The sequence below is a fragment of the Amborella trichopoda genome, chromosome 5 (genome assembly GCF_054954075.1).
Source record: "Amborella trichopoda isolate Santa Cruz 75 chromosome 5, AtrichopodaSantaCruz75HAP2 v2.0, whole genome shotgun sequence".
In the NCBI taxonomy this organism is placed as follows: domain Eukaryota; kingdom Viridiplantae; phylum Streptophyta; class Magnoliopsida; order Amborellales; family Amborellaceae; genus Amborella; species Amborella trichopoda.
In genome coordinates this window covers 20,741,328-20,758,007 of record NC_142340.1, presented here as the reverse complement: position 1 = coordinate 20,758,007, position 16,680 = coordinate 20,741,328, and the positions used below count along the sequence as shown (strand labels likewise).

The window sequence follows — 16,680 nt, the reverse complement described above, 5'->3', positions numbered from 1 at the left end:
CTTAAAGAGTTATTTACATTACATTATATATATATATATATATATATATATATATATATATATATATATATATATATATATATATATATATATATATATATATATATATATATATATATATATATATATATATAGGGATATTCTAAACTTCACAACCCTTCAAATTATAAAGGTTCAAGATAGAGAGAGTTGTGAAGGGTGGATTTATTAATTTTGTAGTCTATTTTTTAAAAAAAGTTACTTTTGTGGGTCAATTTTATAAATATTACTACAAGACAAAGGGTACTTTTGTCATCTCCGCAAGGGGTAAACTTGAAATTTTAATTAAAGGACAAGGGAATTCTACAAATAAAGTTCCAAGACACTAACTTCCAAAATGCCATTGTCCTTTTGTGAAAATTTCAAATTTGCCCTTGTTTAATGGTAAAGTTACATATTTAAATAATTTTTTAATTAAAAAATAATGATTGTTTTGATAAATACACCCATCACAACCCTTTCTAACTTGAACCTTTGTATATATATATATATATATATATATATATATTCTTCTGAAAGGAAATCTCTTTTAATCTATTCTTTATCAATGACAAACTCGTCTTGACTCTGGATTATAAGTAGATCAAAGTCAAATTCTAATAAGGTTGGCTCTTTTGGTTCAGTTTGAGAAAAACTAAGAGTGTTAACTCTATATACTGGATGTTGGACTTGATTTGAAGCTTTTCTAAGTCCTTCTAGGATTATTATTTCATTATGGGCTTTTTCATAATCTGATTGAGGAATAGAGGAGGTTGAGGTTATTGGCAGATTTCTAAGAAGTGTATTGGAAATACTTGGTCTAGTTTTTCTAGACGATGGAAATTGTATTTCAATTTCTCCATCTGGGTATTCGAGTATTTGTTCAGGCTCTCTATTTTCAGGAATCTTAGTTTGATTTTCAGACTTAAGATACCATCTTTCTGGTAATTTAACCTGTGTCCAAGATATAGGCTTAGGTATAACCATATTAGATTTATCCATATTTGTTTAAAAGAAAATGGTCTGACCCTTTGTATCCATTTGCCTCGCATTTGGACATAGAGTGTTCATAACTTTATAACATATTCTATAAACAAAAGCTAAGTTTTGAGATCCAGGATCCATATCACAACCTTGAGTTTTTAGATTCAGAATTAAAACTTTTAAAAGATTTGGATCAGATAAGGCCACCAAAAAATTTGAAAAGCAATTAAAATATATAGGATCATTGCAAAGAGTTGACTCGACGATTCTTAGTAAAGAATTGATGAACTTTCTATGTTTGTTATCCCATAAGCAAAGCGAAACAAAGTTATTTAACCCTGTCCTGGTTAAGAGTTTAACAACTATCTGGACTAAGCAAATATCCAGATAATTAAAATCTTTTCTTTTATGTTCTTCAACTATCCTTGAGGATAGGAGTTAAAAACTATTTTGAGTTTTCATGACAGAAATAGTTTTCTCAATAGTTTTAATTGAGAAGCTACTTTTGAAATCAAAAGTCCTCCCCTTTTTATAAACGTCTGTTATAGGAACTTTTGAGATGTTTCAATTTTGGATTTGTTTTTCGATATTATCAATAATAACTTCTTCCTTATTATTTACACGATGTGTGCTGGTGGTAGTTGTCCTACTAGATAGTAATCTGAACAAATTTGTCATATTCGATTTTATAGTCTTAATCTGAGTCAACTGGAAATAGTCCTTACATCTTCCCTGCCTTTTGGCTCAACAGCGATAATTGGGTCACGGTGACTTTAGATTTAACTAAAAAATTTAAATTTGCACAGTTAATCAGTTCAACACTGAATAGAACTTAATAATTACACAAATCTTTTCTTACAAACTATAGGAAAACAAACCACTAGAATTGAAAATGTTTTCAATAATTTGAAATCTGTACGTCAAGAAAAGAAGAAGAAAATCAAAAGGAAGTAGTATTATTCAAACCACCATTAAGTATAGAAGTAGGAAAATTCAGCCTGCAAGGAATAAAGAAAAAATAAGATAATAAAGAATTAGTTAATGATTTAGTCAAAAGACTTGCAAAACTGAATATTAATGAGAAGGGAAAACCTCTCATTGGTGAGCTACAAGTCCTACAAAAAGATCAGAATTATACGAACCAAGAAATTTCTGAGATAGAAAATGCTTTTAAAACAGAAATCTTTGATCTTAACAGAATAGATTATGTGAGGAAAACTAGGCCAGTTGCCAAAACTAGAATGTATTACTCTAGACCCAATCACGTTGATCTCCAAATAGAAGAAGCTGTTATTTCTAGTACTGTGTCCTATTCAAGAAGGTCAATTGTAAACTGGAATATAGATGGCTTGTCTGAAAATCAGATCCTTAATCTTATGAAACAGATGACAATGTGTGCCACCGCTTGTAAAGCAAGTGGAAACAAAGATCATGAAATCGTCAAAGCTATTATATGTGGCTTTATAGGATGGCTTAGAGGATGGTGAGATTTTCATATGGATGTAACTTTACAAGATGGCTTAGAGGATGGTGGGATTTTCATATGGATGAGATTGTAAAAGATCAAATCCTTAATGCTATTAAACAATGGATTATTAAAACTGAAGTCGGCTCTGGACAGGTCCAAGAAAATGTAGTTGACGAAGGTGATGCAATTAATACACTGATCTACACTATCACCCTTCACTTTGTTGGAAGTACGGCTCTTTTAGTCGCTAGATCAGAAGATCTGCTTTCAAATTTACATTACCCAACACTTTCTCTAAATGGTATAAAGATGTTTTCTACTCTAGATTATTATCTAGGGAAGATAGTAAAGCAGATCATTGGAAGAAAAAATTCATAGCTGGAGTACCCCATCTTTTTGCTGAAAAGGTTAAAACACGACTGAAAAACAAACATGGAGGAATTATTCTCTATTCCCTTTATACCCTTGGAGAATTATCAGCGGAATCTGCGTTGAAGGCCTTGCTTTGTGCATAGACCTGAAACTTCGAAGACAATTAGAAAAACAAAGAATGACAGGGAAGAAAGAACTAGGAGACTTTTGTGAACAGTTTGGGTATAATATTTTACCCTCTTCTAAACCCTCTCACAAAGAAAAATACAAGAATTTACAAAAGTCAAAATTTAAATAATCGCAGGGAAGAAAACAAACATTTCCTAAAAGATTTATGCAAGATCACTGTTTCAAACAAAAGGGAAAAAGAAAGATCCATATTTGTTATAACTGTGGGAAGGTAGGTCATTATAAAAATAAATGCCGAGTTAAAAAGAAAATCAATGCACTCGAAATCGATGAAGATATCAAAACACAATTATTTGATATTCTGTAAGAGAATAGAGATGATTCTGATAGTTCTTCTAACTCTGATGAAAAAATTTTAATTGGAGAAATAAATGATGAGGATTTGATCCTCACTAGCTCTGACTCTAATTCAGATGATGATAATCTGGGAAATACCTGCCAATGTAATTTTTATAAGGCTATCATTGATATGAATGGTTTAAACCTAAATATACTTACAAAAGAGGAAAATTTAATCATTGACCTGATTGATAAAATTAGTAACCCAGAGGCTAAAAAGGAAGCCTTGGTTCAATATATCGACATGGAAAAAGATCCATGCAGTTTCCACGACATCCTAGAAAGGGTTCAAAATAAAATTCAAACTATTATGGAACCTTCAATTCCTGAGTTAAAACATGAGATAAATGAAGTTCACAATGAATTGATAACCCTGAAAACTAGAGTTCAAATCTTGGAAATGGCAACTGCTACTTTTAATAGAAAAGAAGGTATTCATGATGAAAATACTGAAGTAGAATTCAGCAACTTGATGAATGAATATCACCATAATCTTCTACCACCTGCTGCAAAAGATACACTTTTGAAAGTTCTAGAAAATAATGACCTTGAAAGTTCAAACAAATGTAACATGTTGGAAAAAATCAAACTTCAAAACTTTGAATATGTCAACCTTTTAATACAAAAGGAATATAGTTTCCAAACCACTGCTCTTATTGACTCTGGAGCAAATCTAAACTGTATAAATGAGGGCTTAGTCCCTACAAAATACTTTAATAAAACTACTCAAGTTTTAAACACCGCTGACTGAAGTAAAATGTTAATAAACTATAAACTATCTGATGCGGCAGTTTGCAATAATGGAGCATGTTTTAAATTTCTTTTTATCATGGTTAAAGGATTAAGCCAACCGGTTATTCTTGGAACCCCATTTTTAAATATGGTTTACCCTATCAAAATTGATAGTACCGATATTGAGGTTAACATTGAAGGACATGAGGTAAAATTTACCTTCTTAGATAAGCCTAGAGTTCATGAAATAAATAACATTAAGAATAAAATATCTACTAAGGAAAAATTCCTTTTCTATCCAAAAGAACAGATCAAGTATAAAACCATTGAAAAAAAATTACTATCTCCATAAATATAAAATAAAATTAGTGCTTTTAAAACAATCCTTGAAAAAGAAATATGCTCTGATGTCCCTAACGCTTTTTGGAATAGAAAACAACATATAGTTGAACTTCCTTACGAACCAGGTTTCGATGAGCGAAAAATACCTACGAAAGCAAGGCATATTCAAATGAATAGTATGCTCCTTGAAATTTGTAAAAAATAAATACAAGAATTACTTGATAAAAAACTTATCAGAAAAAGTTCCTCACCCTGGAGCTGCTCAGCTTTTTATGTTGAGAAGGTTTCTGAAATCGAAAGAGGAGCCCCTAGATTGGTTATAAATTATAAACCATTAAATAAAACATTAAGATAGATTCGGTATCCAATTCCAAATAAAAGAGATCTTTTAGATAGATTGGTAAATGCTTGCATATTTTTAAAATTTGACTTAAAATCTGGATATTGGCAAATCTAAATAATATAAATGGATAGGTATAAAACAACCTTTAATGTCCTTTTCGGGCATTATGAATGGAACGTTATGCTTTTTGGTTTAAAAAATGCACCATATGAATTTCAAAACATGATGAATGATATATTCAATCCCTATACCAAATTCATTATTGTATACATTGATGATGTACTTGTTTTTTTCGAATCCATTGATCAACATTGGAAACATCTAAGCACATTTTTAAAAGCTGTTAAAAATGTTGGGTTGGTGGTGTCAGCAAAAAAGATAAATCTTTTCCAAACAAAAATAAGGTTTATTGGACATAACATTTATCAATGAAGGATTATTTCCATTGATAGGGCACTTGAATTTGCGTCAAAATTCCTAGATATCATTAAAGAAAAAATCGAACTTCAATGGTTTCTTGGTTGCCTAAATTATATCTCTGATTTTTATAAGGACCTTGTTATAGACGCTATACTTTTGTTTCAATGTTTAAAAAGGAATCCTCCTAATTAGATTGACGAATATACCAGAGCAGTCATAAAATTAAAATTGAAAGCCAAAGAATTACCTTGCTTGGCATTATCTAATCCTACAGCTTTTAAAATCATTGAAATCGATGCCTTTGAACAAGGGCTAGGTGGCGTACTTAAACAAACAGTTCATGAGCTAGACAATTGGTCTGATATACTTCAAAAACCTAGAGCCCAGCTCAACAAAACTATTCCACTGTTAAAAAAGAAATTATTGTCATTGTTCATTGTGTAACTAAATTCCAATGTGACCTGTTAAATCAATGTTTTCTTATTCGTACTGATTGTAAGGCAGCTAAAGATATCCTTTAAAAAGATGTAAAAAATCTCGTCTCAAAACAAATATTTGCTCGATGGCAAGGCATCCTTTCAGCATTTGAATTTACAATTGAAAACATTAATGGTAGAAGTAACCATCTTCCCGACTTTTTGACCCGAGAATTTTTGCAGGGAAGGCAGGAGAAAGCAAAATCAAAATCACCCAATGAATATAGTTCTCAGTCCGGGTAAAGGCCTGACTACACCATCAACATCTCCCAATGCTTTAATAAGAAAGCAAGTTCAAGATATTGATATATCTCCCTAGCAATCTCCTTTAAGCATTAATAGTCTTGGTCAAAGTGCTAATAGAACTTATTTTCTTGAGATGACTTATATACCACTCATAGTCGTTGAAAGTGATCGCAAACAAAAATCCTACTGAAATAACATCAATATATTTATGAAACCACATGCATTCCAATATGAGAGCAAAATGTAGAAAATGGTATGAGGCCATACTCATGGAAACAGGATCAGTGACTATAGTTCACCACTATAGAAATAATGACGCATAAATTGTGTACTCAAAATTCCAAATTCATAAGATCATCTCTTATAGCGACAAGGGACTTGATCCTTTAAAACCAAAGATGTTAAATACCAGAGGATTTAAAATTAAATCCTACCATTATTTCGAATATATAAAAGTATGGGATGAAGTATTTGCTTATCAAAATACCAAGAATTCACATATTGGTATGTGCAGTTTAAAATAATTGAGCTTATAGAATTCCCTAACTGGTTAAAAAATTGGTTCTTTTTATGGGGGATCATGCAGCCAAATACTTCTTACAAAAATGCAAGTATCACATAAAAAGTTCTCTGACTACAATAAACATTGTTTAAAAAGATACTATCATTTATACTTCATGGCCTTATATCAAGTCCATTAGATTCTTAAGTGGACCTATCAGCTCTCAAAAGACGATATGGACAGATGGGATTATATCCCAGAGTTACGCCAACAAATATCAGTAAAATGATGGGACAACTATAAAAATAATTCCCTGAATCTAGAAAAAATTTATATGAAATTAGTACCTTCCTCCTCACAAAATTCTAACAGAATATGCATGTAACAGAATACGTTGCAATAATGCAACAGAAGAATCCAAACTTATCAAAAGCAGAACTTAAAAGGAAGCTACTATTAGCACTTGAAGAAGATGTTGATAAAATGTCTACATCAACAAAAGAAGAAGAGGAGACTGAGGATTATAGCCCCCTAAATGGTGACGATTGTGCAGGGAACAGTTTTTCTCCAATGAATTAAAATAAATTCTTAAGCAGGGATGGTACGACTCCAAATCTACTCAAGATACGTGTCCCTAAAACCACTAACAAAATACAAGGATATTATAGCCACTGATATATTACTGTAGCTACCGACAAACTTTCTACTATAGCAAGAATACGTGGAACCTTTCCACTATGTAAATGGAATCTTACTATAGCTACCGACAAACTTTCTACTGTAGCAAGAATACGGGGCACCTTTCCACTATGCAAATGGAATCTTACTTTCCAAAAAGTGTCGGTGCATTATTAAAGAGGTCGGTGCGGATTTCAAACCATTTCAAATCCGGCTAGGAGGAAGCCACATACGTTGAGAGCAGGCGGAGTGGTGGAGTGCGAGTCTGAGTGTTTGAGTGCTTGTCTAAATAAGAGTCAGAGTATTGTAAGTTTGAGTATTAGAGTTTCAGTATTGGTCGGAGTACTTGTATATTAAGTGTATTGGCTTGATTAGAAGTAAACTACCCTGGTGGTGTATCAAGCTTATCTTATCTGTATCGAGTTTATCTTAAGTAAGTTTTCTGTTTTTATGTTTTATTAGTCGTGGTTCTATTGTTCATGTTGCATTGTTTAGTATTCTCGTTGCTTTGCATTTTATTGTTCTGGTTATGTTAATTAGTTAGTTCTTTCTACTCCGCTGTCATTATTATGGTATCAGAGCACTAATAGTCTATTTTTTATAATAATAGTTAATAATAGTCATTATTAAGTTCTACTTTTGATAATTTTGGATTCTTCTGTTGCATTATTGCAATGTATTCTGTTACATCCATATTAGAATTTTGTGAGGACGAAGGTACCGATTTCATATAAATTTTTTTCAAATGCAAGGAGTTATTTTTATAGATATCCCACCATTTTACCGATATTTGTAGGCGTAACTCTAGGATATAATCCCATCTGTCCATATCATCTTCTGAGGGATGATATTTAACCATGATAAAAGGAAATTTAAAACGTGCTCCATTATTGCAAACTGCCACATCAGATAGTTTATAGTTTATTAACACTTTACTTCAGTCAACGGTGTTTAAAATTTGAGTACTTTTACTAAAGTATTTTGTAGGGACTAAGCCCTCATTTATACAGTTTATATCTGCTCCAGAGTCGATAAGGGCAGTGGTTTGAAAACTATATTCCTTTTGTACTACTATTTTAATGATAGTAAACCATCGTTGAGTTTTGACTTTGTTTAAAAGGTTGATATATTCACAATTTTGAAGTTTGATTTTTTTTCAGCATGTTACATTTGTTTGAACTTTCGGGGTCATTATTTTTTAGAACTTTCGGAAGTGATCTTCCGCTTCAAGTAGTAAAAATTATGGTGATATTCATTCATCAAGTTGCTGAATTTTTCTTCAATATTTGCATCATGAATACTTTTTTTCTATTAAAAGTAGCATTTGTCATTTCCAAGATTTGAACTCTAGTTTTCAAGGTTATCAATTCATTGCAAACTTCATTTATCTCATGTTTTAACTCAGGAATTGAAGGTTCCCTAATAGTTTGAGTTTTGTTTTGAACCTTTTTTAGGATGTCGTGGAAACTGTATTCTTCTCTTGTTGGTACGAGAGAAGGTTTTGGAGTAGTAGAAGGTTTGGAGTACGAGAGAAGCTTTACTTTCTGTTTTACAAGCATTTTCTATCTCAAAAATTTCTTGGTTAGTATAATTCTGATCTTTTTGTAAGACTTGTAGCTCACCGATGAGAAGTTTTCCCTTCTCATTAATATTCAGTTTTGCAAGTCTTTTGACTAACTCATCAACCAATTCTTTATTAACTTATTTTTTCTTTATTCCTTGCAGGCTGAATTTTCCTGCTTCTATACTTAGTGGTGGTTTGAATAATACTGCTTCCTTTTGATTTTCTTCTTTCTTTTCTTGCCGTACAGATTTCAAATTATTTAACACATTTTTAATTCTAGCGGTTTGTTTTCCTATAGTTTGTAGCAAGAGATTTGTGTAATTATTCTGTTCTATGATATGTGGTATTCCTTCTAATTTGGCCATATGATTTTCAGATTCCTTAGACCCCAACTTAAAGGGTGAATCTTTAGTTTCAAGCTTATCTCTTTTTAATTGTAAACTCGTTTTTGGGGGATGGATAGATTCGACAGTTTCACCTTTGATAGTGTGAAAGATCTGAAAGGCCTTTTAAGCCATATTTATTTTAAACTCTGGAAGATTAATCCCTTCTTTTTTGATAATATGCTTAAGTCATTTGAAGAATTTCATATTCCTTCTACGTTGTATCATAAATTTATTAGACTTTTTATGAAAAGCATCCCTTAATTCTTCTTTAAATTCTTAGAAAAATCATTCCCTTATTTGTCTATTTTCTTCAGAAAGGAAATCCCTTTTAATCCATTCTTTATCAATGAAAAATTCGTCTTGACACTGGATTGCAAGTAGATCAAAGTTAAACTCTGATAAGGTTGGCTCTTCTGGTTTAGTTTGAGAAGAACTAGGAGTGTTAACTCTATATACTGGATGTTGGACTTGATTTAAAGCCTTTCTAAGTCTTTTTAGGATTATTCTTTCATTATGGGCTTTTTCATAATCTGATTGAGGAATAGAGGAGGTTGAGGTTCTTGGCTGATTTCTAGGAAGTGTATTGGAAATACTTAGTCTAGTTTTTTAGACGATGGAAATTGTATTTCAATTTCTCCATCTGGGTATTCGATTATTAGTTCAGGCTCTCCATTTTCAAGAATCTTAGTTTGATTTTCAGACTGAAGAGATCATCTTTCCTATAATTTAACCTGTGTCCAAGATACAACTTAGGTATAACCAGATTAGATTTATCCATTGTTTGAAAGGAAATGGTCTAACCCTTCGTATCCATTTGCCTTGTATTTGGACATAGAGTGTTCATAACTTTATAACATATTCTATAAACAAAAGCTAAGTTTTGAGATCCAGGATCCATATCAAAACCTTGAGTTTTTAGATTCAGAGTTAAAACTTTCAAAAGATTTGGATCAGATAAGGCCACCGAAAAATTCGGAAAGCAATTAAAATATATAAGACCCTTGTAAAGAGTTGATTCGATGATTCCTAATAAAGAATCGGTGAACTTTCTATGTCTGTTATCCCTTAAGCAAAGGAAAACATAGTTGTTTCATCATGTCCTGGTTAAGGGTTTAACAACTATCTGGACTAAGTCAATATGCAGATAGTTAACATATTTTCTTTTATGTTCTTCAACCATCATTGAGGATAGGAGTTGGAAACTATCTTGAGTTTCCATGATAGAAATAGTTTTCTCAATAGTTTTAATTGAGAAGCTATTTTTGAAATCTAAAGTCCCCTTTTTATAAACATCTGTTATAGGAACTTTTGGGATCTTTCAATTTTGGATTTGTTTTGCGATATTATCAATAATAACTTCTTCCTTATTATTTACACGAAGTGTGCTGGTAGAAGTTGTCCTACTAGATAGTGTTGTAACAAATTTTCCATATGCGATTTTAAAGTCTTAATCTGTATCAACTGGAAACAGTCCCTACACCTTCTCTGCCTTCTGGCTCAACGGCGATATTTGGGTCATATTGACTTTAGATTTGACTAAAAAATCTAAATTTGCACAGTTAATCAGTTCACCACTGAATAGAACTTGGCTTTAATACCATAATAATGACAATGGAATAGAAAGAACTAGCTAATTAACAGAAACAGAACAATAAAATGCAAAGCAACAAGAATAAAATAAAGAAAGCAACATGAACAATAGAACCACGACTAATAAAACATAGGAACATAACACTTACATAAAATAAGCTCAATACAGATAAGATAAGCTTGATACACTACCAGGGTAGTTTACTTCTGCTCAAGCCGATACACTTAATACACAAATACTCAGACCAATATTGAAACTCTCATACTCAAACTTACAACACTTTAACTCTTACTTAGACAAGCACTCAAACACTCAGACTTGCACTCCACTACTCAACTTGCTCTCAAGGTATGTGGCTTCCTCCTTTTATAAATGGGATGTAGCCGGATTTGAAATGGTTTGAAATCCGCACCGACCTCTTTAATAATGTACCGACACCTTTTGAAAAAGTAAGATTTCATTTGCATAGTGGAAATGTGCCACGTATTCTTGCTACAGTAGAAAGTTTGTCGGTAGCTATAGTAAGATTCCATTTGCATAGTGGAAGGTGCCATGTATTCTTGCTACAGTAGAAAGTTTGTCGGTAGTTATAGTAATATGTCGGTGGCTGTAATACCCTTGTATTTTGTTGGTGGTTTTAGGGACACGTGTCTTGGGTAGATTTGGAATCGTACCGTCCCTGCTTAAGAATTTATTTTAGTTCATTGGAGGAAAACTGATCCCTACACAGTCATCACCATTTAGGGGGCTATGATTAAACTTTCTTCTTTTGTAAGAGTATTTAGGTTTAAACCATTCATATCAATGATAGCCTTGTAAAAATTACATTGGTAGGCATTTCCAAGATTATCATCATCTGAATCAGAATCAGAGCTAGTGAGGATCATATCCTCATCATTTATTTCTCCAATTGAAATTTCTTCATTAGAGTTAGAACAACTATCAGAATCATATCTATTCACTAAGAGAATATCAAACAATTGTTTTTTGATATTTTCGTCAATTTCGAGTGCATTGATTTTCTTTTTAACTCTGCATTTATTTTTATAATGACCTACCTTCCCGCAGTTATAACAAACAAGTATCTTTCTTTTTTCATTTTGTTTGAAAGAGTAATATTGCATAAATCTTTTATGAAATGTTTGTTTTATATATATATATATATATATATCTGGAAAACACTAGGCAACGCCTATAGGCGAAAATGAACAGTGATTTCGCCTACCCCATCATCGTCCAAAGTTTATCGCGCTGTTACGATTGTTCGATAGTGTTTTATTTTTCATTTTTTTTCTACAAATCAGAATGACTTGAAATTTAGAGCGTGTATTCATCAAAAATAGGGGAATCTTTCAAATATATATAAAAAATATTTTACATGAAAACATTAACCAAAATACCCCCGAAAAGTTTCAGCAGTATTTTGGTCAAAGTTATTTTTACGGATAATTTTTTTTATATTTTTATTAGATGCGTCTCTATAAGATGTACATACTCTCCAAATTTCAGGTCATTCCGATTTGTAGAAAAAAATAAAAAATAAAATACTACCTGACAATTGTGACCACGCTATGAAATTTGGACAGTAATGAGGATAAGTGAAATCACTATTTATTTTCGTCTACAGGTGTTGGGAATACTTTATATATATATATATATATATATATATATATATATATAGGAAAACACTACAAAACACCTATAGGTTAAGTTCTATCGTACTTCATCTACAATTTTATCACCGTTCAAAGTTTACCACATGGTTACAACTGTCTGATAATGTTTGAATTTTAATATTTTCTTACAAATCATAATGATCTGAAATTTTGTAGGTGCCAAGTCTAAAAAATAATGTATTTTGTAGTATATTATTTGGACCGTCCATTAGAGGTGTACTTGATATACAATCTTGGAGCTTTAAATTTCACAACTAGGGGCAGCAACAAATTTTTAGACACTGCACGAAGATTTTTTCCACCAAACGAAGTGCCAACTAAATATTTGATTTTATTCAAAATTTTGAACGGGTGAGAACGAGAACGAGAATGTACGCATGGGGCCGCAACCCGTGCATATCCATATCATCCTCTCTTGAAATTTGAGGTCATATAGTTGAAGAAGCCAGGTTCCGAGCTAGTATGCTGGTGCCACCCTGTGAACTCATTGGAAGTCTGATGCTCCTTCAGGTAAACCCATCTTTTTTTTTGTTTGGTTTTCGAGGTAACAATTTCGAGGTTCGAAATATGTATGTTATTGTACCTATATGTTGGTACAGTCCTAAGGATTTGAGCATTTAAAAGTATTTGAGCGTTTTACAATATTACGGTGCGATCGAAGGGGAAGACTTGTCCCTGTGTGTATGCCAAGAGCCATAAGATAGGTATTCCCAACCCAAGTACGCAAAACTGGTTGGGTTAACCTGGACACAGCGGGGTTACTCGGACCTGCCTAGTGGGCAGTCTGAGCTTGTTCGAGTTTGGTGGTAAATCTCAGGTTTTTTAAAAAAGAATTCAAAAAAATATAAAAACTCCAAAAAATAAATTTATTTCAATATATTTTTAAATATTTTCTATCATTTAGGCAAAGAACGGATTGTCTTTTGGCCATGAATACTTATATTTATAATTACCTATAGAAGAATGATACGCCCAGTGAAATTTGTTTTCCTACATTCAACTGTTTGTGTTAAGCTTGTGAAAGCCCACTAAAACAAATGGAATAAAAAACTTGGAATAATGTAGGAAACATGAAGCTTATGGGATTTATTGGGAAACAAAAGTTCCCCAATCAAACAAAAGGCAAGTGCAGCCACATAATGTTCATGATCACCATAATGGATTCTAGAACGTTTCCTTACATAGGGCTTATAGATTCACCACTCCCCACTGCCAACAAAGTTGATCACCATAATGGCTTCTAGAACGGTTCCTTACTTAGGGCGTATAAATTTACCATTTCCCCAGTGCTAACAAAGTTTTGCATTGGCAATCCCATGAGTACTTCAAAATCTCATTGGCAGTCATGTTTTAATTGAGAAAAAAGGACAGCACCATAATAACTTAAACCTAAAATTCTGGTGACCTCATCAATTAAAATGATAAATTCACCAGGCCCTAACCAAAAGGTAGAAGTATAGGGTTAACATCTCTAATACCACCTCAATCATATGTCAGTTTATAAAAAAAAATCAACAAACGATAAAAGGTGTAGCAAACCATATATCAAGAGTTCCTTACGATGATTTTGATGTGTGCCTTCCACTCAACCAATCATCAGTAGAACTCCTACAACGAAGTCCAGGAGGTGGCCACTGCATGATAAATACAAATATAGCACTAGTAAACATCCTAACCAACACCCTAAATAAGGGGAAAAAAAAAAACAACTCGAATAAAAAATTTAATAAAAAATAATACAACAAAAGAAGAAGATGGATTAGGATTTAGGAGGGTTACATGTTATGGAGAAGAGCATAACCTATATGCTTGCTATCCGGAGTTGTGAAAGGCGAGACTGAAAAATAACTAAATAATATCAGAAAAAGAAACGAAAAAAAGCCTGCCATTCTGTTTTATAAGGATTTAATACATAAATAAAGGAAGGTGCGACTTGAAATTGCTCCTCGTTTTGGGAACTATTTGAATTAACCCCCTTGTAAAAAGGCTCTATTCCAAATGGTGACCTAACAGTCCACAATTCAAACTTGTGCCAAAAAAAAAACAGAAAAATCATTAAGCTAGAGAAATTAAAATTCAATCAATGCGACAAGATTTAAATCCCGTATTAACAATTTAATACCTACTTTCGGTTTTCAAGCACCACAAAAAAAAAATTAAAAAAAAAATAAAAAAAAAAATAAAAGAAAAGAAAAGAGAGAGAGAGTAGCAAAATGTATTTTTTTTTTAGGGTGTGGTTGGTATAGAGCCTAGGCTCTAAACAATCAAACTAGAGCCTACCTTCAAATAGTGTCAATAAATATAGTTTTAATATTGAAAATCTTTATGATAGCCTTAAAATATATTTCCATATTTATTTATAAACTTTAAAGCTTCTAAAATAGTGTAGATTGACATATCTATGAAAACTTGAAAATCTTAAAAATTGACTGTCCAAAAATGCGTTATAAAATACACTATTTCCAAAACTTGAAATCCATTTTTTTTTTATGCCCATGCATCTTGATGTCGATATGACCAATTTGAAGATATTTGGGCATCAAAACAACCTCTTCTAGTGAAATTTTTGATGTAGGCTCAAATTTGATTGTTTAGAGCCTCGGCTCTATAGAAACTTTTCCCTTTTTTATATATATAGGGAAATCCAATCTTTTTATTGCCATCCAACTTGCTCACTGACGATGGTTCTACTAAATTATCTCATACGAAAATTACATTTTGCTACCCCTTTTTGTTTTTTTTGAAGGAAAAACACTACTAAACTACATATTAAAGAGAATATCTATTTAAGGAAATGTGTAAAACAAGTGCACTGATTTTTTTAAGGAAATGTGTAAAACAAGTGCACCGATTTGATCGATTTTGAGTTGAGGAACTGCAAGTGCCAACAATTGCTTTTCATAATTAATGGCTATGGGAGGGTATTCTGTTTCCATCCAAAACATAAATTGAGTTATTGTTGATGGTCACTTTTACTAATCTACTTTCTCGTAGGCCTCAAAATTCAAAATTCTATATGATGCAAAGAGGAAAGATTTCTCGTAGGCCTCGAAAATTCAATATGATGCAAAGAGGAAAGATTCATTTTCAGGGTCAGGTTAAAAAAAAACTAAAATTTAAAGAATGAAAATGGAAAAAATTAAATAAGACCACATAAGGTATCTTGTTACATGGAAAAAAAATCAAAAGATCAACTGAAGGATAATAACCTAAATGATAATTCATCTAGCAAACCCAAGCCAAAATAGGAAATTAACACACTTCTCATCTTTTAGAAGCAGCAACACTTACACATTCTTCTTCATCATCATCATCTCAAGAAATTGACTTTTCGCCTTTTAGGAGGAGGAAAATTTGATTCAAACCCACTTGATTCAACAACTCGATCTGACTCTCAAGTAAAGAGACACAATTCTCCTTCGATAACTTGATCGGTCTCCCAAGTAGAGAGACTCGGTTTGTAATGTGTAAAGTCAGCATCTACTGGGGAGAAAAACAAACCGCACGATACCCAATCAACAAGCACAACGGAACAAAAAAATTATTCCCCACTTGAGTGAACTTAATAGGAAGTAATCAAGTTGATAGCAATATATCAAACACATTAAAGGCAATTATTAGGCTCCTAAAGCAGCAACCAAATGCATCATAAACACACACATAAACACTACCAATGTTTACGTGGAAAACCTCCCTAAAGTGAGGAGTTAAAACCACGAGACCGTAGTGCACCCAAAGCTTCCACTATCACCAAATAATGGGAATACACAAGAGTCTTCTCTAGTTAAAACTAGAGGTATACAACAATACCAATCATCAAGAATAATAGATTCTTGGCAAATATCATAAACAAGATGAACTCCAAAAAAGAAAAAAATTGAAGAGATCTCACCAAAATAGATGCAGTAAAGACGGCTCTGCAAAACTGAGTTAGAGAACTCCAAACATCAATCATACCGTTCAGAATGAAGAACCATGTGTTGCGAACCCGCTGTCAAAATTTCAGGTCGATCGGACCACGAATGACTATCTGATCGAGCTCATGATGATGACTGCAAAACGCCTCAAAAAACCCAAAATTTTCTCCTCTCCCCTCTTCTCTCTCTTCTAATCTCACTTGTTGAAAACGAATGAGGAAAACCCTCATTTAACATATAACAGGTAAAATGACTGAAATGCCCTTACTCCCTATAGGATTTACTCCATATGGGCTTCACCCAAAAAAATGATGAACTTTGGGCCATCCTCCACATGGAGGGAAACCCAATCCAACAAATCTCCCCCTCCCGACTATGTATAGGGATTCGTCATCCCGGTAATCAAATGACAAACATCAAGCTTCTCCCTTGGTAAA

The 16,680-nt window shown here is 32.4% G+C and overlaps 1 long non-coding RNA gene across 1 annotated transcript; it reads right to left on the bottom strand.

Moving 5' to 3' along the window:
* Nucleotides 1–13,285: 13,285 nt before the first annotated feature.
* LOC148782012 (uncharacterized) lies at nt 13,286–16,439 on the bottom strand. The gene is made up of 3 exons (XR_016055235.1): nt 15,618–16,439; nt 14,106–14,163; nt 13,286–13,960 (listed from the first exon to the last, which is right to left on the bottom strand). It is a non-coding gene; the product is annotated as an uncharacterized LOC148782012 (long non-coding RNA).
* Nucleotides 16,440–16,680: the final 241 nt, after the last annotated feature.